Here is a 24,090-nt window from a genome sequence, read left to right on the forward strand (position 1 = left end):
CGAGGGTCTGCATGGAGCAGAACACCCATCCTCTCATCAGCCCAAATCAGACTGAGACGAAACGAGTGAAGAATCCATTTTTTATTGAGCTAAGCCATTGAGAATTAGGTGTCTGTGTGTTTTCATTAGAGAAGTTATCCCACCCTGACTAATACAGTTCCCCATTAGAACGCAAACCTCTTCAAAATAGAAACCTCCTCTATCTTTTCCACCACGGTATTCCTTGCTTTGGCATAATGCCTGTCACATAACAGGCACTTAATATATTTTTTAATGAAATAAATGTAATTCTCTCAACGTGTGTCAGGTACGTACTATGTGCCAAAATAGCTTTAACTTTGCAATGATGTATCAGTAGTTTTTGATATCTCCTCAGAGCTCTACATTGAGACTAACAGTAAATCCTTTTAAAAGGGGATTGGGGTCACCTAGGTTGATCATCCTCCTTGGCAACAAGGACGGGAGGAAAGAAGCCGACTCTCACTTTTAAACCTTGCATTACTGAGAAGAAGACCCCCAGGGGGCAAAGTGAAAGGTGGAAGCTTTCTCCCAATTTTTATGTGTTTAAAAGAATACTCAACAAAACATTTAATGGTCAAAAAGGTCAGTGTCAGTAAGGTGCTATGATGTAGAGTGAGATGGGAATATTCTTACTTTTATTCCCAGCACACATTATGTGCTAGCATTGCTGAACCTCTAAACAATGTTTTGGAGTAGTTTTTGAAACACCAGTGATATCACCTGGGATATCTCTTTAAAAATGCAAATTCTGTATTTTTAACCAGAATTTTCCTGCCCAGTAAAGTATGAGGAACATTACTACCTACCCTGCTTTTTTTTTTTTAATTACTGTTTTCCAACAGGTTAATTGGAAACAACTTTAGCATCTCCCTTTCTATCAAATCCCTTTCCCTTTTAACTAGCTAATGTCCCTGCTAGGAAACTATCCCAAAATAGCTGTAGGGTTTCCTTCCTGCTGGTACTGGTTGGGGTGGGACAGTTACAGGCCCCTCCCTGGCCTCTGTTTTTATTGTTTTTCTTTCATCACTCAACCGCAAATATCCCAAATTTTATGCTGCCAGGAAGTTGGCCCAGGTTAAGGTATTTGCTGATTTTCTTTTCATCTCAAAAACAACCACTGGAGTTCTGTTAGTAAAAGTGTGAAATGATACAACCACCTCTGAAAAACTGTTTGGCAGTATCTACTAAAGCTAAACATATACCTACCCTATGACCCAGAAATTCCACTCCTAGATATCTCCTCAAGAAAAATGAATGTGTATGTCTATGAAAAGGCCTGTACCCCCAATGTTCATAGCAGCTTTATTCAGAATAGCCCCAAACTTTAAACAAGCCAAATGTCCATCAACAGAGGACTGGATAAGCAATGTGGCATATTTATATCATGAAATACTACGCAGCAATAATAAAAGAACAAATTATTGATACACATAACAATACGGGTAGATCTCAAAAACATTACGCCATGCAAGAGAAGCCATATACAAATGAAAATATGCTATATGATTCCATTCATATGATGATCAAGAAAAGGCAAAGCTAATTTACAGTGATATGAATAAGAACAGAGGCTACTTCTGGGTGAGGGGAGGAGGCTACTGAGCTGGAGGGGGCATGAGAGAATTTTCTGGGAAGATAGAAATGTTCTAGGTATTGATTTGGCTGGTGGTTTCATAGGTGTATATGTGTAAAAATTATACTCAAGACTTGTGCACTCTATTTAATTCTAGAAAGATGGCTGATTTCTACTACCTTCAAGGGGCAGATCCACATGCTTCTGCTTGTTACTTCCCTGCCCTTTCTTGTCTGGGTGGGTTTCCTCCACTCCACAGGCCTCTGCAATTTTCTGTGTTCTTGCCAGAAGTTTTCGGAAGTTGCTAGTCTCCGATCAGTCTCCCTTCCAGAGTTCTTCTCTCGTTGTCCCTGTGAGTGGTGCCAGAGCTGATCCTGTGTACAGCTGTCCCTTGGGATCCTTGGGTGATTGGTTCCAGGACCCTCTGCAGATACCAAAATGCCTGGATGCTTAAGTCCCTCCTATAAAATAGCATAGTATTTGCAAATAGTCTGTGTACTTCCTCCTGTATACTTTAAATCATTTCTAGATTACTTATGATACCTAATACAATGTAAATGCTATAGAGATAGTTGCAAATACAATGTAAATGCTATGTAAATAGTTGCCTGCGCATGGCAAATTCAAGTTTTGCTTTTTGGAATTTTCTGGAATTTTTTTTCAAGTATCTTTTGTTCCATGGTTGGTTGAATCTGCAGATGTGGAACCTGGGGTACAGAGGGCCAACTATATTTACCCCCATCACCTACCACCAGGGTGGGTTACTAGCTAAAACCTCACTGGTCCTCCTGTAGCCTAAAGTAGCTGTAGCTGATCCTTTCTTTATGGCTCTTTAAAATCATCTAACTTCTTTTTTTTTTTTTTTTTAACCCATTTCCATCTTTTTCACAAATTGGCTTCAGCTTCTGGGGACAAATGAAAAAAAAAGTTAGTACTTTGATTGGTGGATTTAACTAGGACCACTCGTGGTTTGGGACACAAGACCACATGGGTTTGCCAAACAGAATGAATACCGCGCAAAAGCAGGTTGCTGTGCTGCTGGCAACGGAGGATTTAGGACACTAACGGCTAAGGCTCTGGGAGGCCAAGAAGATGGTTAAATAAACTAAAGTATTACAGTTAGATGATAAATACAAAAGAGAGCACATAGGCCCAGTAAAAGTCCTCACATTTCTAGCTCATTTCATCTTAGGTTTTTGCTCAGAACTTCATAAACTATAAAATCCAGGTTTTTCAGGGCAAAAGTGCCAACCCATTTGGACAGAATTCAACTTTTGTTCCAAAGTGGAACAAATGATTCTCTGCCCACAGCTGAATCACAGCAACCTAATCCAAAATGAGAAAAACACTGCAAAGCATAAAATATTCCCTCTTTAAATTACTGAACATTCTGGGTCACCCACAGAAAGGAAAATAGTGGTGAATTAGGAGAAACTAAGGGGTCGTCTTGACTTGGAGGAGGAGTCTGTCCTTGAGGACAAGCGGCTTTCTTTGCTGTTTACTGTTAATGGAAAGAAGATAGGGTGTGAGAGTGGTGACATCTTGAGGGAACCCAACTTGCTGAGGAGTCATGATGCTCTAGGCTGGCGGTTCTCAAACTTGGCCGCACGATGGAATTTCATGCGGCACCCTAAAAACCACTGAGGCCTGGATTCTACCCTAGAGATTATGATTTAACTGGTCTGGGGTGTGGCCTGGACATCAAAAATTTTAAGAGCTCCCACGTGATTTTAATGTGCCACTGAGGTTGAAAACCACTGACCTGGGTTCTAGAACCCAGACACAGCAGGGTACTTAGCAGGCTACCAAACATTCAGTAAATATTTGTTACCATTGGTCATAGTAACTTAAAAAAGAATTCTTATTGAGATAAAATTCACATAACATAAAATTCACCATTTTAAGTGTAGAGTTCAGTGGATTTTAGTGTATCCTCAGAGTTGTGTGACCAGCACCACTATATAATTTCAGAACATTTCCACCACCTCAAAAAGAGACTCTGTACCTATTAGCAGGCAGTCCCTATTCCCCCTTCCTCCAAGCCCCTGGCAAACATTAATCTGTTTTCTGTCTTTACAGATTTTCCTATTCTGGACATTTCATATAAATGGAATCATACACTATGTGGCCTTTGGTGTCAGGCCTTTTTCAGTTAGCATAATGTTTTCAAGGTTCATTCATGTTGTAGCATGTATCAGTGCTTCATTTCTTTTTATGGCTGAGCAACATTCCATGGATATACTACATTTTGTTTTTACGTTCATTAGTTGATGGCCATTTGCATTATTTCCACTTCTTGGCTATTAGGAATAACGCTGCTACGATCATTCATGTACAAGGCTTTTTTGTGAATGTGTGTTTTCATGTCTCGTGGGTGTATACCTATGTAGGAGTGGCATTGCTGGGTCACGTGGTAATTCTATATTTAACTTTTGGAGGAACTGCCAAACTGCTGCCACAGTGGCTGCACCATTTTATACCTCAGTGTGTGAGGATTCCAGTTTTTCCATATTGTTGTCAACATCTGTTATTCTTCATTTTAAAAAAAATATAGAACACGGATGGACCTAGACATTGTCATACTGAGTGAAAGAACTCAGGCAGAGAAAGACAAATATATGATATCGTTGATATGTGGAATGTAAAAACTGGTACAAATGAACTTATTTACAAAACAGAAATAGAGTCACAGATGTAGAAAACAAACTTATGGTTACCAGGGGGAAGGAGCAGGGAGAGATAAATTGGAAGATTGGGATTGACATGTACATACTACTCTATATAAAATAGGTAACTAATAAGAACCTACTGTATAGCACAGGGAACTCTACTCAGTACTCTGTAGTGACCTATATGGGAAAAGAATCTAAAAAAGAGGGGATATATGTATAACTGATTCATTTTGCTGTACAGCAGAAACTAACACAACACTGTAAATCAACTATATTCCAGTAAAAAAATTAATTAAAAAATAAAATAAAATAAAATATAGTATGCATGAAGTGGTACTCATTGTGATTTTGATTTGCATTTTCCTAGTGACTAATGATGCTGAGCATCTTTTCATGCACTTATTGGCCATTTGTATACCTTCTTTGGAGAAATGTCTATGTAAATCCTTTGCCTATTTTTAAATTGGGTTATTTGTCTTTTTATTGCTGAGCTCTAAGAGCTTTTTATGTATTTTGGATATTAGACCTTTATTCCATATGTGGTTTGCAAATATCTTCTCCCATTCTGTGGATTGTCTTTTCACTTTCTTGATAGTATCCTGTGATAAGTAAAAAGTCACTTTTCTCTCTTTAGCTGGGGTAGGCACCACCTAAGGTGGCTTCAAATCCCTACACCCGATATTCATGCTCTTGTGGAATCCCCTCCCCTTGACTGGGCTAGACCCTGTGACAAAATTGATGGGGTGTCACTTCCAAGATTAGGTTACAGAAAGACAGGCTTCTGTTTGCTCTCTTTTGCTCACTCTCACTCACTCTGAGGATCCTGCTGCCACGCTGTGCACCGCCCTGTGGGGAGGCCCACATGTCAAAGAACTGAGGGAAGTTTCTAGTCGACAGCCAGCAAGGAGCTAAAGCAACCACCTAAGCTGCACCCAGATTCAAGGCCCACAGAAACTGAGATAATAAACACTTACAATTTTAAGCCACTGAGCTGTAGGTTAGCTTGTTACACAGAAATAGATAACTCGTATGATGACTTTCTGCAAAGGCAAAATGAGGAAAAAGGATAAACAAAACTAAAGCTTGGCAGCAAGGCACTCTCACCTCTAAAGTAAGGCAGCTGGAATTCAGGTGCTTAACCAAACAGTATTCACTGAGCCATCACAGCACAAGTTGTTTTATTTACTCAAGGGACTTCCAATTAAATATATATAATTTATATTTAATATAACATACATTATATGTTATATATTAATATATCAAATGTAAAGTAATATATTTATCAATAAATTGAATATATGTTCATATTAATGCATTATATATTAATAGAATACATTAAATTTAATACAATGTATATACTTATATATTGTATTAATATATGCTTTGTAATGGAAATAATATAATAAAATACAAACAACTAATTTTAGATCAGTAGCACCTGTAGCTCCAAAACATTCATTCAGAACACCTGAACCAGTTTGTCTCTTCCCGTCTTTCTCTTACCCACAACTGTTTGCCATACCTTCAAATTGGTGTGAGGTTACAGAACACAAGTAGTTATAATATCTGTCTAAGCAAACAAGTTTAGGCAAATGACTTCGTTAACCAAGTAATATGCAATATACATAAAGTGACCATAGGACTCACTCCCAGGACGGTTTTGATTTCAAACCTCCTTTCTTACATGTCCTGTATGGGGTTCAGAGAACAGTTTGCCGCACATATACCACAAGGTCAAACAGCAACCATTTAAAATCTTTTGCAGGTTTAGATAATTCAGCTGCACTTCAACTAAGTTATTCCATTTGCACCAAGAGTTGGGAGCTGTGAGGGTTAATGAACCAAGAATTCGAGTTTCTGTAATTAATAAATCAATCACAGACCATCTTCAAAGCCCAGAAAGTTTCAAAACAATAGCAGCAACCTAAGAGGTCCTGTTTATGAGTTTAGCTGAGTCTAAACAAGGATAATAAGCAGGGAACTTGCCTTACACAGTCTGGGGAAAAGCCACAGCAGGATCAGGTCTAACACAAATCCCAGACAGACGGGTTGTTTTGCTCCAAGGAGCTGAGCAGCTGGCCAGAGGGAAGAGAAGGCCTTTGATATCCCCATCCTGGCCAACGCGGTCATTCCTTTCATCTTCTCTCATCAGGAACCCACTTTGTTGTCCACTCCTGGTACAAAATACTTATTCCACAAAAGCACATGAGAGTCTGGTCTGACAATAAGAAGGGGTCTTTCCCTTTGCTTTCTACTTCTTTGCACGTTGGACTCCTTGATACTTGCGGAGCACGGAGAACAATTAGAAAAGCAAAGACAAAGAATTAGAATCACCTGAGTCAATTAGTAAAATCAATTTGTCTTTTTCAGAGCCTGAGACTTATTTGGGGATATTAAAAGGCTTGGGGAGGTAGACCCAAATTCCACAAACATGGACTAAATGCAGCTCATTTCAGCACAGCACACATTGCAGGAGTGGCCCTGAGGTGGCAGACACAGGGCTGGGCGCTGGGGTGCAGGGGTGAATGAGGCCTGGACCCACCCTCACTAGATCTGCTGCTCAGCACCCAGCCTCAGTGTTTCATACAACTAGCGAGTCATTATGTTGCACACCTGAAACTAATATAATGTTAGCTGTCAATTACATCTCCATAAAAAATTCTTAAATTGATACAGCTGAAAAAAAAGTTAATGGCCTTGACAAGGTTCAGGGCTGTGAGGGGTGGGGGGCGTGGAGAATCCCATCAGCCCTGGGCAGTGGAAGCAGGCGAGGAGAAGTGCTTGGAACAAAGAGCTTATTCCGCCTTCTCCATCAGCGTGGTGCCCTCCCAGTGGTGAGCCACCCAGGGCCCTGGGACTCCAGCCCACACAATGGAAACCCAGGGGGAGCTAAATACCACAGCTGCAGGCTCCCTGCAGAGTTGAGGGGAGAATGAATAAAATGCTCATCGGACAACTCACAAAAAAGAAAGTTGATGGGCTCACACACCCCCTTACCACAGATGCAGGGCCTACCCATCTTGGACAAAATTACAAACCTTTGGGTTGGTTTCTGAGACCCTTTCATATTCCATTTCTTACCCCAGTCTGCCATGGGAGGCTGTGGTCTTCTCCTTTCCCCCTCCCACCTTGTTTCATCAAAACTTACCTGTCCTGTGTCTCATTCCTTCAGGGTTTGCTCTTTACTGAGTAACCAAGGTCATCTAAGAGCATCACCAAAGAGCACGTTTACATTTTAAGACAGGCCTTCAGTGCTTCAGCCTAGAGGAGTATCTGATGTGAGGCTTCTGGAGAAGCACTATGGCATTTTGGGGTAGGAGACTCAATGTATGAAGGTTTCTACCCCTTCCCTCCCCCTGCCATAGTAATATGGTTATAACATTCACCATCCTCTTAATAATTTGGACCAAACCTTTTCTATTTGATGAGAAACAGTTTTAGGGCTTCCCTGGTGGCACAGTGGTTGAGAGTCCGCCTGCCGATGCAGGGGACACGGGTTCGTGCCCCAGTCCGGGAAGATCCCACATGCCGCGGAGTGGCTGGGCCCATTAGCCATGGCCGCTGAGCCTGCGCGTCCAGAGCCTGTGTTCCACAACCGGAGAGGCCACAACAGTGAGAGTCCCACGTACCGCAAAAAAAAAAGAAAAAAGTTTTAAAATTTCACCTGTTCTGGTGAACTGTGTTCAGAGGTATCCAGTGTCTCCAAAGGTGGCCCAAAATGTAATAGCTGGCAATGACTAGGAACGGAAGTCTTATGATGTAGCAGCGGGGATGTGACCATCACGACCCCACAGGAGCACTCCAGAGCTGTCCTCAAAGCTGGTCAAGGCTAAAGGAAGAACAACCAGAGATTGTCAAGGGCACACCTTTTCACTCCACAAATGCTAGGGAGGACATGAGAAAACAACTCATGCTATCAGACAGTCTAAAATATACTAAGGGAGATAAGGCCTCCATACAAATAGAATACATGGCCAAATAATACTCTGAAATATGGGTTTCTTCCTTTTTCTCTGTAGGGTTCCTTTCCCTTCCTTCCATCCCAGCAGGCTCTGGCCTCATTGCCTTAAGGAAGGGATGTACAAGGGAGAAAACATATAGTTTGAAAGTATTTGCTTCTTGTTCCAAAAACTTAAGCCCTTAGGGAATCCTAGGGGTGGGGTGTTGTGGAGAAGATTAAAGAAAGAGAACCCGTGTCATCCCCACACTGGAAAGTGTTTTTAACAGGTGGGAGTCTAGAGGGAAAAATGAGAGGTCGTGGATTCCAGGAGCAGAAAAGACCTGTGCCTGGCTTTGCAGCACAGTCACTACTAGTCACTACTAAGGGAAACAATCCCAGAGAGAAAATGGCTGTGTCGAGGCAGATAGGATCAAAGGCAGCCCTGCCAAAGACTCCCACGTGCCACTCACAGAGGAAAGCAGCAGAAAGCGGGAGGACCTGCAGGGAACATGTGGAGAGGGATGACATGTCTAAGCAGTAACCTGCATGGCCCATGGCCCAGAGGATCTTCCCCCCCCCCCCACTCAACATCTTGGCACTCGGAGGCTCCTGGAACCCCGGAAAGACGGGAGGCTGTTTTTCCACCAGCTAGGCGGAATAAAGCTTGAGGTCAGAAGGCAAGCTGAGTTGGAGAGAATAAAGACATGTTTTTTTCATAGACCTGGGTTTACACCCATGATTCAAGGCAGAGAAGGTGGTGAGTGGCCAGAGGAGAAAGGATGCAAGTGGCTCCAGGGCTGGAGGAGACTGGGATCTGATTGTGAGAGCGAGTTTGAATTCTCTAGGATTACGGAACTTCCACTGACGAGAGGGGCTTACTGACCTGGTTCACCGCCTGAGCGAAAGCTGTGTGTTCTGATGAAGTTAAATGTGTGATTGCTGATAACAAGATACTAACAATAAAGCATATATGTTTGTTGATGTGGTGAATCCTGTAGTGAGAATTTCTAAGATACAGGGTTTACTTCCTAAATAAATGGAAGAAGATTTGGAACTTTTCCTATAAAGGGTGAAATATATTCCTCTGAGTAGACTGACTTAAGGTTCATGATAGTCAACCAAATGGGAAAGCTTATTTTGGCAACGGGTGCAAGACATTCTATTGCTCTCATTTCGTGCTTAATCCTTACACCCTTGCAAAATAAACAGTGCACCTTTAAGCAAAGTAAATAAAGAACCGAAAGCATGTTTTAGCCTGATTTGTGTTGGATGATTCAAGAATCAGCAATCTCTTTGTCCACCAATTTAGCTTTTTTTTAATTAACAGACTTTATTAATTGGGGGGCAGTTTTACGTTTTCAGACAAATTGAGTGGAAAGTACAGAGTTCCCACATACTTCCTCACCCCTACTCCCCACCCCCCAATTTCTCCTGCTACTAATATGTTGTATTAGTGTGGTACAATGGTTATAATTGATGAGCCAATACTGATAATTATTATTAACTAAAGTCCATGGTTTAAATTAGGGTTCACTCCTTGTGTTGTATAGTCTATAGGTTTGACAAATGTATAATGATATACATCACCATTACAATATCATGCAGAATAGTTTCATTCCCCTAAAAATCCCCTGTGCTCCATCAATTTATCCTTCCTCCCTTCCCCTCCCGAAGCTGGTGACCACTCCAATTTGCTTTTATCATTAACACAAACAACTCTGGAGAAAATGAGGACCCAATGAATATAAGTCCTATTTACATAGGTTTAAATTAAGTCCCCATCTTTATCAGTAGACAAGCTTGTATTTTGTCCATAGCTAAAATAACTACTATTTTGAATTCTATCAATAATTGTTTTCAATCAACATTATTTCATAGATCTATTTCTATGTGAACTATTTCAATGTGAACTATTTCACAAATCTATTTCTATGTGAACTCAAGCAGAGTTCACATACTTATCATCTCTGATCTTGTCATAATTTTAAGGATGAATTACTTTATAGTTGCCATGAGTCTGCAGAATTAATTGCCCTACAGTTTTGAGATGTTTGTTCAACTTCTAGCTCTTCTACATAAACACCTGCCATTGAATTGCAATTTGATTCTTTGCTCATGAACTAAATGATGTCTTAGCTTTTGTCCACCCTCTTATATAGAGGTCATATTTTACTCAAGGAACAAGTTTTGGGAGATCTCTCATAAATCAAGCTCATTTTACCAAAGGAATAAAGAGTATGAGGAATGCATTTGTAGAGTACAAAAATCTATAACTACTGGAGCACATTTTTACTTTAATGTTGCTTTTAATTTTTTTTTTTGCTTTTAATTTTTAAGCACTATTTAAAATTTTTCCTATAGGGCTATCCTTTAAATTAATAGCATAGTATTAATTTGGTTGATTGGCTTTATTCATACCAATTTATCTAACTTTTATTCTGAACTTTTTGATTTATGGTTGCATTTTTTAAGCCCTGATTTTAGCAACATCATAACTTGAATAATATTTTTATAGGATTTATAAAATCTTTCAAATTATAGTAATAGCATATGTGAGAATAACAATGTAATAAATGCTAAATTTCAAAGAGAATTTCAGATGTCTTCAAATAACCATAGCTCTCCTGGCACGGAGGATGAAGAGGATTACAGCTTGCCATCTAAAGGGGCACTGCCAGGTGGTAGGTAGCAATAGAGAACAGTTTACAAGTCACTTCCTTATGCAGCAAGACGGTATTTCTGACTCATACTATTGTGGGGACCTAGAGCTGATATGAAGATTATTTTAAGCTGAAGCATTTGAGATTCAACAGATGTGGAAAGAAGCCTTCTCAGAGCTTCCCTTAGCTGACTAAAAGCAGCAACATTTGGGAAATAAGGCTGCCATAAATCCCCTGTCTGGGGTAGTTTTATGGCTGCGTTGGGTCTTCGTTGCTGCGCACGGGCTTTCTCTAGTTGCAGTGTGCGGGCTTCTCACTGCGGGAATTTCTCTTGTTGCGGAGCACGGGCTCTAGGTGCGCGGGCTTCAGTAGTTGTGGCGCACGGGCTTAGTTGCTCTGCAGCATGTGGGATCTTCCCAGACCAGGGCTTGAACCCGTGTGCACTGCACTGGCAAGTGGATTCTTAACCACTGCACCACCAGGGTAAGCCCATCACCAACTTTCTTATCTCCCATTTGTTCTCCTAAAAATCCACTTGTCTTTCCTAAAGAAACCTATTTGTCTTCCCATAACACCTTTTTTCCTCCCTCTTCTCTACTAAGTTAGTCCATAAACCTCTAAATTTAACTATTTAAAGAGCCGACTACTGCTTTTGTTGGTTTTCATATACATACGAATAAACCTTTTTCTCCTGTTAATCTCTTGTGTCAGTTTAACTCACAGGTCCACAGACACTAAACCTAACAGAGTAGAGTAAAAGTTTTTCCTTTCTAACATTTTAGATTCACAAAAGTCAAATTTGCTTACAATGCATTTCCACAACTAAATGCACCCCTCAGCCTGCCCCGCTGAAAGTCATGTGCCTTAAAAACACGAGTTTATTTTGTTCCCTTAAAGCTGCAACTCATTTTATCTGATCATCAAAAAAAAAAAATTGGGGGGCTTCCCTGGTGGCGCAGTGGTTGAGAATCCGCCTGCCAATGCAGGGGACATGGGTTCGAGCCCTGGTCTGGGAAGATCTCACATGCCGTGGAGCAACTAGGCCCGTGAGCCACAACTACTGAGCCTGCGCGTCTGGAGCCTGTGCTCCGCAACAAGAGAGGCCGCAATAGTGAGAGGCCAGCGCACCGCAATGAAAAGTGGCCCCCACTTGCCGCAACTAGAGAAAGCCCTCGCACAGAAACGAAGACCCAACACAGCCAAAAATAAATAATTAAAAAAAAAAATTTGTGTGTGTGGAATATAAGCTGTGTTTTTTGTTTTTTTTTAGAAAATTGAGGTGTAGTTGACACACATTATATTAGTTTTAGGTGCACACATAATTATTTGATATTTGTATACATTGCAAAATGATCACAATAGGTCTAGTTAACATCCAAGTATTTTCTTTTTTTCAACATGAAAAACTTCCAAGGAGCTGGACAAGCAACTAATTTAAAGAGGTTTCACCCTGGCTGTGCAAGAATCCGTCTGATTCTTGGGCTATGACTTTATTTTCCTTGAGAAGTTACTTTGTGTAAATTGCAGGCAGGCTGTAGCTGTGGTCTGCCATTTCCCCTGCAGGACTTACAACTCGCTGCTGCAGGAAGGCCCAGGGAGAGGCTTCGAAACAGCAATTTTTCAGCTAACTTCTTACATTCATTTAGGTAAATGTAGATGCTGCAGAATCCCAGCCAGCCGGCCTTAGCTGTGACTCTGCAGTGCGTCCTAGTGTGCTAGTGCTGCCGATGATTTTATTCTACAAGAGTCACTCCATGTGTATCAAACCTATGTAGACTAGTTGTTTTTTTTTTTTTACAATGGAGTTGCAGGAGTTCTTTTTACATATTTTAGAGATTAACCGCTTATCAGATTAACCCCTTTTCAGATACATGGCTTACAAATATTTTCTCCCTTTCATTCTCTAGATTGCCTTTTCACTCAGCTGACTGTTTCCTTTATTGTGCAGAGGCATTTGAGGTTGAGGTCATTCCATTTGTTTATTTTTGTTTTTGTTGCCTGTCATATAGCCAACCTATGGAAAGAACTTAAATGTCCATCAACAGATAAATGGATAAAGAAAATGTAGTATATTCAGACAATGGAATACTCTTCAGCCTTTAAAAAAGAAAAGGAAATCCTGCAATATGCAATAACATGGAGGAACCTTGAGGACATTATGCTAGGTGAAATAAGCCCATTACAGAAAGAAAATTCTGCATAATTCCACTTATATGGGGTATCTAAAACAGGCAAATTCATAGAATTAAAGAGTAGAATGATGGTGTTAGGGGTTAGGGGGAGGGGGAAATGGGGAGTTGCTAACCAACAGGCATAAATTTTCAGTCCAACAAGATGAATAAGCTCTGGAGACCTGGTGTACAACACTGTACCTGTAGTCAACAATGAGGTATTGTACATATAAAATTTGTTAAGAGGGTAGATCTCATGTTAAGTATTCTTACCACAATAAAAAATTTTTTTAAAAATGTTAACCCATTTTAAACTAAAACAGGGAAATGGGCAAAGGAAAATACAGACACCTTGCCATGGAACATCTCAGTTGGCTGACGAATGATGGTAAAGGAAGATCTTAATATATGAAGATCTCCCGCAGCTTGGAATATTCAGCGGAAGGTCACAGTATGGAGAGCGCTCATCTCCTCCTTCTGTGAAAAGACCTCATAATCATCTACAAAGCCCTGGTTCCTGGCTATTTCTCTGACCTCAGACCTCTCTGTCCACCTCTCTACCCTTTGCTCACTTCACTCTAGAGGGAAGGGCAAAGAGAATTCAGAGATCTCATTAATATCAAAGGAATATATAAAAGAAGCCATTCCATTAGGGATCATATTTCTTATAAATGACTCTTAACTGGTGAACCCATACTGTTTCTTTGATCTGTGGAATCTAGAGTCTTCCTACTCAAAGTGATGGGGTCCACACACCCAGAAGAAACCAACCTTGCTGAAACCTTGATCTTGGACTTCTAGACACCAGACTCGTGAGAAAATAAATTTCTGTTGTTTAAGCCACCCAGGCTGTGGTCCTTTGTTACGGCAGCCCTCCGAAAACTAATACATAGCATCAACATCACCTGGGAGCATCTTAGAAGTACAGATTTTCAAGCCCTAACCCAGACCTACTGAATCAGAATCTCTGGGGAGTGAAAGCCCAAAATCTGTGTTTGAACAAGTCCTCTGAGCGACTCTTGTGCAGCTAAAGTTTGAATAGCACTGATCTGGAGCAGTGCTTCTTCAAGCTGTGTATCAGCATCACCTGGGCAACCTCTGAAAGAGAGCAGTGCCCGGGCCTCACCTTAACATTTTGGTCCAGTTGCTTGAGCGCTGGACGGTCAGGGTTTGCATGGGCAGACCTGGTTTAGGTATTTTCTTAAGCTGCCCCGTTGACTCTAAGGTATAGCCAGGGCTAAGCTCCCTAGGTCTAGAGCCTGTTGGCATGATGTGGAAACCTGCAGAAGATATGACTGAGTGTAGGTACTTCGCATAAAGTGGGGCAGCTTACTAACTCCCTAACCTAAGGAGCTTCACTGGTAGTGTGTGATTTCAAAAACATACCTTATTCCTTCTCTAGAGATAATGACGCATACCTCTTCCACCTGCAAATCCCCACCTCCTCTCTATGACTGGGTGAGACAGTTAGTTTTATATGTCACCTTGACTGGCCATGGGGTGTCCAGACTAAACATTATTTCTGGGTGTGTCAGTGAGGATGTTTTCAGATGAGATTAACCATTTGAATTGGTGGACTCAGTAGATGGCCCTCCTCCATGTGGATGAACTTCACCCAATCCACTGGGGACCTGAGTAGAACAAAAAGCAGAAACAGGTGGAATTTCCTTCTTTTTTTCTTACCTCACTGCTAGAGCTCGGACATCTCATCTCATCACGTCAAGCCCCCAGACTGGGATTTATATCATCAGCTCCTCTGGGTCTCAGGCCTTCAGACCCCAAGTGAATTACACCACTGGCTTTGCTGGGTCTCCAACTTGCAAACGGCAGATCATGGGTCTTTCTCAGCCTCCATAATCTTGTGAGCCGATTCCTCATAATAAATCCCATTTAGATAGATAGGATGAAAGAAAAGAAAGAGACAAAAAGTGAGAGAGGAAGGAAGGAAGGGAGGGAGGGAGGGAGGGAGGGAGGGAGAAAATCCCCTACTGGTTCTGGAGAACCCTGGGCAAGCACAAATGCCAAGGAGGTAAGAGCATCTTACTAGATGGGAGCAGCCTGACACCAGATTGAAAGGGGGAAATTCAGATGTCCTGGACCTAGTGTTACTGTCCTTAGTCTTGCATGTAATTGGGCACGTGCAAGGCTCCTCAAGAACAGCTTAGGGATGTATGGGGCCATTTCTCCTAAGGGATTAGTAAAGCTTATATTCTAAGCTTCCAGGCTTCCTGTTTAGGATTTTATAAACTCCTCCATGCTGAGGTGTAAATGCCTGATTAGGTTTAGTGAGGTACCCTTTCTGCCTGTGTTTACATTTTAAAACGGGATAAAGCCTTAGGTTATGAGAAAACAATTCTGGAGATGGAATTTTATGCACTAGCAAACTGGCAAGAGAAATGGGGGTTGGACTGGAAAATAATGCACTAATAGCAATAATCACTGAACATTTATCAAGTGCTATGACTATACTTAGAGCACTTCATCCATTGTCTCATTTAATCCTCACAGCAGTGCTGGAGGTAAATGGGAGAACTTGAACCTAAACCATCTGTGCCTACACAGATCACTGTCTACATTAGCATGACTTTTACCCACAGCCTTCAGTAATAGGTTTTTGGAAACTCTTGCCCAGGAAGATGAAGTTACATACAACTTTTGTTATTGTCATGAAAGTACTCCACTGGTCTCATCAATTCTCAAAGACTCATTTGGAAACCCTCACCTTGCTGTGTCTGTCAAGCCCTTGCACAATCCTAAACAAGCCGAAAACCTATAAATACCCCACCACTGCCCTGTCTTTACTAGACGCTTCTAAAACTCTGCTGAGGTAGGGATCTCCCTTATCTCAGTGAGCTATAAACTCAGCTTTGCTTTGTCCACAAGCTCTTTGGTGGTGCTCTGGGGAGCAGCATTTGACAGCATTATTCTTAGCTCCATTTTGCAAGTGAGGAAATTGAGGCCCAGAGGAGTTAGTTAATTTATCCAAAGACACAAAGCTAGTAAGTGGCGGGTCCTGGGTTCAAATCCTGCCATTCTGATTCCAGAAAGCACATTCCCGGCCACACCTACACTGCCTCCCTGTATTATATGAGATCATATAATACAGTCACTTATGCTTTCTCTACCAGCGATCAACCAAGAAAAATCAACACAAACTGTGAAAGAACATGTGTCTTCAGCCTCCCTCTCCTTACTGCCTGTGCTATGTCTCTGCTGTCAATGGTGGTCATAGGCCAGGACCTCCTCAGATAGGTCCTTAGTTGCAAAACCCCCTGGAAGGAGGAGGGGGGAGGTAGGTAAGGTGGGAGGCTCGGCTCTGTCAGTGAGCAATGCACTCCTCTGCCTCAGTTCATGCAGCTTCTTACTAGACAATCACGGGTCACGGGTCACTTAAAAATCCCAGAGAAGCCAGAACTTAAAATGGCTCCCTGACCTAGGCCATGCTTTAAGCTTTGCTGAAGCCAGGAATGTGGTGCTTTTAAACTATCCAAGCCCCAGGGCACTCCTGCCTGCTTAGATCATTACAGAAAATGCGGTGTGTTACCTGGGGTCTGTTACTGCTTTCCTTTCATGTCCATCTGGCCAAGCCTCAATCACCCTCTCCCTGTTCACAGAGCAGCTGCCCGCCCACTGCCTACGTGTCCCTGGTATCCTGGGGTGAATTTGCTCCCCACTTCACACTGAAGACCAGCTGCTTCTTTCTGCTCCCCTGCTCCCCCAGCCCCCTTTCTCTGTCTCCAGCCTTCTGCCTGCCCTGTCTTGCAATCCAGCCTAGGATGCCCAACATCCTGACAGGTCCAACAGACCACGCCCTGGCAACAGAGAGCAGGCAGGCAGGCAGATGCATGCTGCTACGGGTGGGGAAGTTTTCTCACATGGCAGCACCTCCCAGACTGAGAAGAAAAACCAACACAGGGCTTCCCTGGTGGTGCAGTGGTTGAGAGTCTGCCTGCTGATGCAGCGGACACAGGTTCATGCCACGGTCCAGGAGGATCCCACATGCCGCGGAGCAGCTCTGCCCGTGAGCCATGGCCGCTGGGCCTGTGTGTCCAGAGCCTGTGCTCCACAACGGGAGGGGCCACAACAGTGAGAGGCCCGCGTACCACAAAAAAAAAAACCCCAAAACAAAAAACAACACAAACTGTGAAAGAATGCATGCCTTCAGGCTCTGTCTTCTTACTGCCTGTGCTATGTCTCTAAGGATGGTCACAGGCCAGGACCTCCTCAGATAGGTCCTCAGGAAGCAAAGCCCTCTGAAGGAGGAGGGGAGAGTTAGGGAAGGTGGGAGGCAGCCCACTCCTCTGCCTCAATTCATGCAGTTTCTTACTGGCCAGTCAGGGGTCACTTAAGTTCAGGTCTGCTGTAGGTTAGTTCACACAAGTGGATAAAGGCACTTAAAACAGCTAATTGAGGGAGAAGTGTGTGCCTGCTCCTTTAGCAGACCCTAACCAAGTACTTGCTCACAAACCTCTGAAAATCAGCTGGCTGCAGTCCGAACCCCTTGCTGCCCTCCCTACCACCCACGGCTTCAGTCTCTTACTCTTACTTACTTTCTCTTACTCTTTCTCTTACTCTTTCTCTTACTCTCTTACTTCACTGTTTCAGTTCCACACTGCTGAATAACAAACCAACCCCAAAGAGGAGCTTAAAACCATCAGTCTCCTTCCTGACCTTTCTGTGGGTTGGCCGGGCAGTCCTTCTGCTGGTCCTGCTGGCTCACTCACATGGAGGCATTCAGCAGAGGGCGAGCTGGCCGCCGGGCTCAGAGGGGAGGTCTGGACTTCTCTTGCTAGAGGTCTCTCAGGGAGGCTGGGTTTCTTTCCATGCAGTTCTGGAGCAGCATGCCAAGAAGGCAAGGCTGCTCAGGGCCTGGGCTTGGAAATCATGCAATGTCACTTCTGCCACCTTCTGTTGGTCTAAGCAAGTCACAGGCACCCCAGACTCAAGGCATGGGGAAGTGGACTCCACTTCTTGATAGGAGGATTGTGTTTTCATTGGCACTACAATGAGTACCACCAGAGGAAGTAAACTCCATTATCCAAAAAGATGTGAGAAGCATCTTAATATCCGCTAATAATAATGACTAAGAAAACAAAACCTACTTACCATGTACTGGATACTGTGCTAAGTACAATACTTCACAAGAACCCAGTGAGGTAGGTGTTAGAGATGAACAACTGTGCTCCCGTTTCCATGTGGAGAGGGAGAATTCCCCAGAGAACTTCCTGGTTTTTGCCCTCACCCACCCCTATTTCCTCCCGTGGGAGCAGTGACTCCTCCCCTGGTGAATCTAGGAGAAGGAGTGCATTTCTCCCTCCTTGAGATCTTAGAGCCATAAGCAGAGTGTGTTCAGCCTGCTCCGGGGGCAGGTGTGTCTGGTGAATTGAGCCAGGGGCTCAGTTCAGTTCAGGAGGAGGGGGATATTAGAAATCCAATTGGTCCACCAAAGTCACCTTCTCCAAACAGCTTTACCAATTGTAAATGAGTTGTTTTGAACTCCATCTGCCTGGGTTTCTCAATTGTTTCTTAACTCAGGCAGGGAAAGGATGGGTATAATGTACTGGAAACTCCCTTATCTTGACAGCAAACACTATTAGCCCTTTTTCATTGAGAAGTTAAGTAATTTGTACAGGGTTGCACAGCTAATACTTGGTAAGGCCTCATTCCAGACCAACCACCTTGAACCAGAAATGGAATTGCCTTCACCCCCTCTCTCCTGGACTGCAGGAAGCCATGTAATATTGGTGCTCCAATTTTATTTCCTTCAACCAAATCCAGGTTAACAAACAAGTCTTTAACACCTTCTCTGTTCCCACTTGTTCACATCTTGTGTGTCAAGCACTTGCAACCTAGAGGTCGACAGAGGTATCCTGACCTTTGAAAATTTAATTAGAGTTGACTCAAAATCCCTCCCCCACCAGAAGTGTGGGGAAAGTCCTGAGTCCCTCCCATTCCCCTGGATTTGGGGTGGGAACACCAGTTTATCTCGTTTTACCTTATTTCTAGTGGGTTGTAAATCCACGATCCTATTTCCATCAAATTATAAACTAGCTCACCATCTTGTATGTGCTAGTTCTTCCCCACACTGTCCCCAGCCATGGAATACAGACACATTGCCTTGATTTCTCCCCTTAAACAGCCCTAACACTGAATGTGTGGGAGTGAAGCAGACCTGATTGGTATGCAGCGTTGGGGGAGTTCTGAGTTGCTCAGGCCCCTCAAGCCTCTGCTGAGACCTGTAACTGTCCATCCTAGCTCCCCTCCTATCTTGCACTTTATTAGGTAAAACTTCAAACATATCTAACAGAAGAGAGACTATTGAATGAATAGTCTAGACAATGAATCCTAGGATTCCATCACTTAGTTTCAACAATCACCAACTCACAACCAAGAGTCGTTTCCTCTATAGCCTCATCCATTCCCCTGTTGGGATTATTGCAAAGCAAACTCTAGATATCACTTCATTCACAATTGTCTCAGCTTGCATCTCTAAAAGAACTGCTTTTAAAAGCATAACCACCATACCAATACCCTTCTAAATATAATTAACAGCAATTCTCGAATTTCAGCAAATATCAAGTCAGGATTCCCCCTGTCCTGGTCCTCCCTCTTACCCCGTAGCTCCAACCACAGCTAACTGAGATGACTTGCACATGTACACCTGCAGCAGGTCTCAGGTCTCGACGCTACAACACAGACCCATGTAAGGACTGCCTACCTGAACCTGGCCGACTGCTCCATTGGGCACAGTGGGCCCATTGCCTACAGACCATAACATTTTCAGGAGATTACAAAAATGTTTTAGTTCTTTTTATATGAGAAAAAAAGATGAACTTTTAATTTGAAAAAGTCTTAATATATAATATTTATATATTCATCTTTATACTAATGCAGTCATAAAATATAATTTTTAATATTATTTTAAGGAAGAAAGGAACCAGAAAAGCAAAAGTGCCTAGGGTCCCTGAAAGTCATAATACAGCCCTGCAGCCGCCATCTCCTTTTAGATGTCTCAAAGGTGTTCTCTAATCTAAGTGTCCTGAACTGAACTCATGCTTTTCCACTCTTTTCTTCTGGTCATCTCCCGGTGTTCCCTACGTCAGTGAAGGGCTCACTGTTGTGGGAAAGATCAGTCAAATGAGAACACACCCAGGCTGTTTATTCAGAGCCTGCTATGGCCAGGGAGTCAGCCACCATTACTTGCAGTTGGCAGAGACTCAAAGGCAGAGGAGTGGGACAGCTTTATAGTGGGGGGGGGCAAGGGGGGAAGGGGATGGAGGCTTTAGGAATACTCTGTTAGACCCTGTTGGCATGGGGAAGGTGGAGACTGCCTAACTAGAAACAGGGCATCCTATGCGATTGGCTTGGGGAATATATTTGGCTTTCTCTACTTGGTCCTGAGATGGAAGTGGGGGCAAAAAATAGGTATCAATTAGGACCACTGGCCAGATCCTGACCATTCTGGGCTGATTGCTGCAGAGGCTGTGGTTTGGATTCCTGACCTGGTTGCTGCACAGGTGGTGAGTCAGAGTTCTACTGTCATATGTGGCCTGGCCATTGTCCACTTGTATATTCAGACCCTCACTATCTATATATTGTTTCATAAGTTAGAAATCGAGGAATTATCTTGAATGCTTTTCTTTCCCCAACCCCACATCCAATCCATCACCAAATCCTGTGAAAATACACCTCCTCAAATATCTCTCAAGGCCTGTCTCTTCCTTGCATCTCCACCATGGTACCACCAAACTATTTTCATCTTTCATCTGATCTACTAAGTAGCCTCCTAACTTGGTCTATCTACCTCCACTGCCCCCTCCCCAATTTATTTGTAGAAGTAATGTTTTCAAAAGGCAACCATGGTTACATTATCCTCATGCTTAAATTATTTCAACAGCTCCCACTGGTTTTAGTATAAAGACTAAAATCTTCAAGGTGGCCTCCAGGGCCCTGTACAGTCTGGCTTCCATCTGCTGCCTCCTCACTGATCACACAACCCCTTTTTTTCTTCCCATCTGAGCCACGCTGGCCTTTCAGTCCCCAACACCTCTACCCACCTGCCACAGGGGATTTACTGCAAGGCTGTGCACAGCTCCTGAGGCAGATGAACAGGGGAGGGCCGCGGTGGGGGCCTGGGCAGCTCCAGGTATCAAAAGTAGGAGGAGAGGGCTTCCCTGGTGGCGCAGTGGTTGAGAGTCCGCCTGCCGATGCAGGGGACACGGGTTCGTGCCCCGGTCCGGGAAGGTCCCACATTCCGCGGAGCAGCTGGGCCCGTGAGCCATGGCCGCCAAGCCTGTGCGTCTGGAGCCTGTGCTCCGCAACGGGAGAGGCCATAACAGTGAGAGGCCCGCGTACTGCAAAAAAAAAAAAAAAAAAAAAAAAAAAAAAAGTAGGAGGAGAACAGTGAAGTCTCATCAGGGCACCACTACTGGGAACGACCGCCTCCAACTACCCCTGCCTCTGCACCGCTCTGCCCATGATCCAAAGCCCCAGAGGACAGTTCAATGAGCTGGCTCAGGTCACATGCCCATCCCTCGGCCAGGGTACCTGGAATAAAAGTCTCAATAAACCTTTATTGATGAAGAGAAATCCCCCAAAGAAAATTGGGAGTTCTTACCAGAAGGAGGAGGAATGGGTGCAGGGTCGCCCCCAAATCAACAAATATCCACTAACCACATTTCCCACTACCTGGACTGATTTCCTGTCCTTTCTTTGTTAGTTAACACTACTTAATTTTTAGATTCCAGCCCAACGTCCTTTCATTAAAGAATCCTTCCCTCACCTTCCCAAGGGAGTCAAAGTTCTCTATTCTGTCATTTTATAGCACTATAACCTCTCCTTCATAGCGCTTGCCACTGCTGTATTTTACATTTATTTGTGAATGTCTGAATAACATCCATGTCTCCCAATTGGCTAAATAGCCTATGAGAGCAGAGCCCATATATGTTTGCCTTACTATGACAGCTTTAGTGCCTAGCACAGTGCCTGGCAAAGCAAAGACATCAAACAAACATTCACTTAATGTATGAATCAAGCCATAAAGATATTTCTTTTCCCAGTGATATGAAGTATGCCACTCCCCCCTTAGAAGGCAAAAGGAGCTAAATTTTAAACAATTTTTTCCAATTCATACTTTATTACATAATGTTCTTATTTACTCTTTACAATAATGCCACAGGAGCTCACTTTATACATAAAGAAACTGAGGCACAGGGAGTTAGGGAATTTTTTCAAAATCACATACCTGGTAAATGATCCACGTGGGATACAAACCCAGGTCTGATTCCAAAATTCAAGTTCAAATCTACCATATGATGTCATATACCAATCTCACCTCAAAAAAAAAAAAGTGGTTGAGGTAAATATATATATATATATATTTTAAATTATATAATCTATATAGTTATATAAAATTCTTCCTCCTAGTTCCAAAAGAAACTATTTAGAATTGCTACTCATTTTTAAAACAATCTGGAGAGATTGTTCAACATGTTTAGTTTCAGTCCTTCAGATAAAAATCCAGAGTACCGAACATTTCATTGATTGTTCAAGAGAAGCATTAAATCCATGGTTAAATCACAATAAAACAACACCTGGATGATTCATAGTTTAGCACTTTTATAGTTAAATAAAGGTACATAACTTCTAGTTCTGTTTTTCAGTAAGAAATCTAAACAAAGTAGAATGTCTTCTCTATCCCTTCTTATAGTATAATTGAAGGTAAAACTAATAATATTTGGGAATTAAAGAGGTTAAAATTATTACTTAAATGTGAGGTATTTCTTTGATATTACTTTTCTTTTTTTTTAATAGATTTTATTTATTTTATTTTTGGCTATGCTGGGTCTTCGTTGCTGCACGCAGGCTTTTCTCTGGTTGTGGTGAGCAGGGACTACTCTTCATTGCGGTGCATGGGCTTCTCATTGAGGTGGCTTCTCTTGTCACAGAACACAGGCTCTAGGCGTGTGGGCTTCAGTAGTTGTGGCACGTGGGCTTCAGTAGTTGTGGTGCACGGGCTCAGTAGTTGTGGCGCACAGGCTTAGTTGCCCCGCGGCATGTGGGATCTTCCCGGACCAGGGCTCGAACCTGTGTCCCCTGCATTGGCAGGCGGATTCTTAACCACTGCACCACCAGGGAAGCCCCTTACTTTTCAATTATAACTATCAGAGTAATAGTGGTCAATTATTACTCACTAGTACACTATTTAAATTTAGTAAAATACAACACCCATTAACAACGGAATGCTTTCCTTTTTACCTCCCTGTAAAATGTGCTGTTATTTATTAAATAGAGGTATTCATTTTGGCACTTTAAGGTCAGTTGACTTTCTTCATACAAATTTTAACACTACCTTCTCTTTTGAATATTTAGATGAATATATTTAATTTTTCCTACTGTTCAAGAAATCAAAACAAAACATATTTTATATCAGCATTTTAATGAGCTTTGCTTTAATGATTAATTCAATGTGAAGTTAGTCTATACCTGAGTTATGAAAATAGAAAATAATTATTCAGATGCTTGAGTTAGGGGTACAATGATAGTCAAGTATAACAAAATGCTGTTTAATTAAACTTATCTAGTGGGAACTTTCAGTTAAGCTTTCATTTTGTTTTCGAGAACCAGAGGAGGGAAGAAGGGAATATTATCAGGTAAGGCAGAAAAAAACAGTTTTAACCTTCATCTTTTGTCCTGAGGAATTTCAGGCCTTCCTGAACTAGTGGCTTTAAAAAAAATCCTTCGATAGTTTAGGTAGACCATGAATAGTCTCACTGATGGCATATTCCAAAATGAACAATCTTAACTTACCTAAATTTCACAAATCTAATAATAACATTCTCCATCTTTCTCCTAACAGGGAGCTGAAAATCACTCCAAGGCTTAACAGAGACAGTTAATACAGTAGTCTGGGAATATAAGCTGCAGAAAGGTGGACATTTACAGCTATTACACTCGACAGCTAAAAGGGGTGAGAAGACATTTGAGCTTCTTAGCGAAGTTATTATAACTTTTGGTAGTTAATCACAGGCCTCTGTAGTATTCCTCAATGAGA

General features: G+C 42.4%; 1 long non-coding RNA gene across 3 annotated transcripts; it reads right to left on the minus strand.

Moving 5' to 3' along the window:
• Positions 1-5,581: 5,581 nt before the first annotated feature.
• On the minus strand, positions 5,582-22,370 carry LOC132519822 (uncharacterized). 3 transcript variants are annotated; one of them, XR_009540312.1, is made up of 4 exons: positions 22,282-22,370; positions 7,931-8,095; positions 7,415-7,527; positions 5,582-6,547 (listed from the first exon to the last, which is right to left on the minus strand). It is a non-coding gene; the product is annotated as an uncharacterized LOC132519822 (long non-coding RNA). The 3 variants fall into 3 exon arrangements; XR_009540311.1 differs by lacking the exon at positions 22,282-22,370 and adding an exon at positions 14,721-16,959; XR_009540313.1 differs by lacking the exons at positions 7,415-7,527; positions 22,282-22,370 and adding an exon at positions 14,721-16,959.
• Positions 22,371-24,090: the final 1,720 nt, after the last annotated feature.

This window comes from Lagenorhynchus albirostris, chromosome 4, assembly GCF_949774975.1.
Source record: "Lagenorhynchus albirostris chromosome 4, mLagAlb1.1, whole genome shotgun sequence".
Taxonomy (NCBI): domain Eukaryota; kingdom Metazoa; phylum Chordata; class Mammalia; order Artiodactyla; family Delphinidae; genus Lagenorhynchus; species Lagenorhynchus albirostris.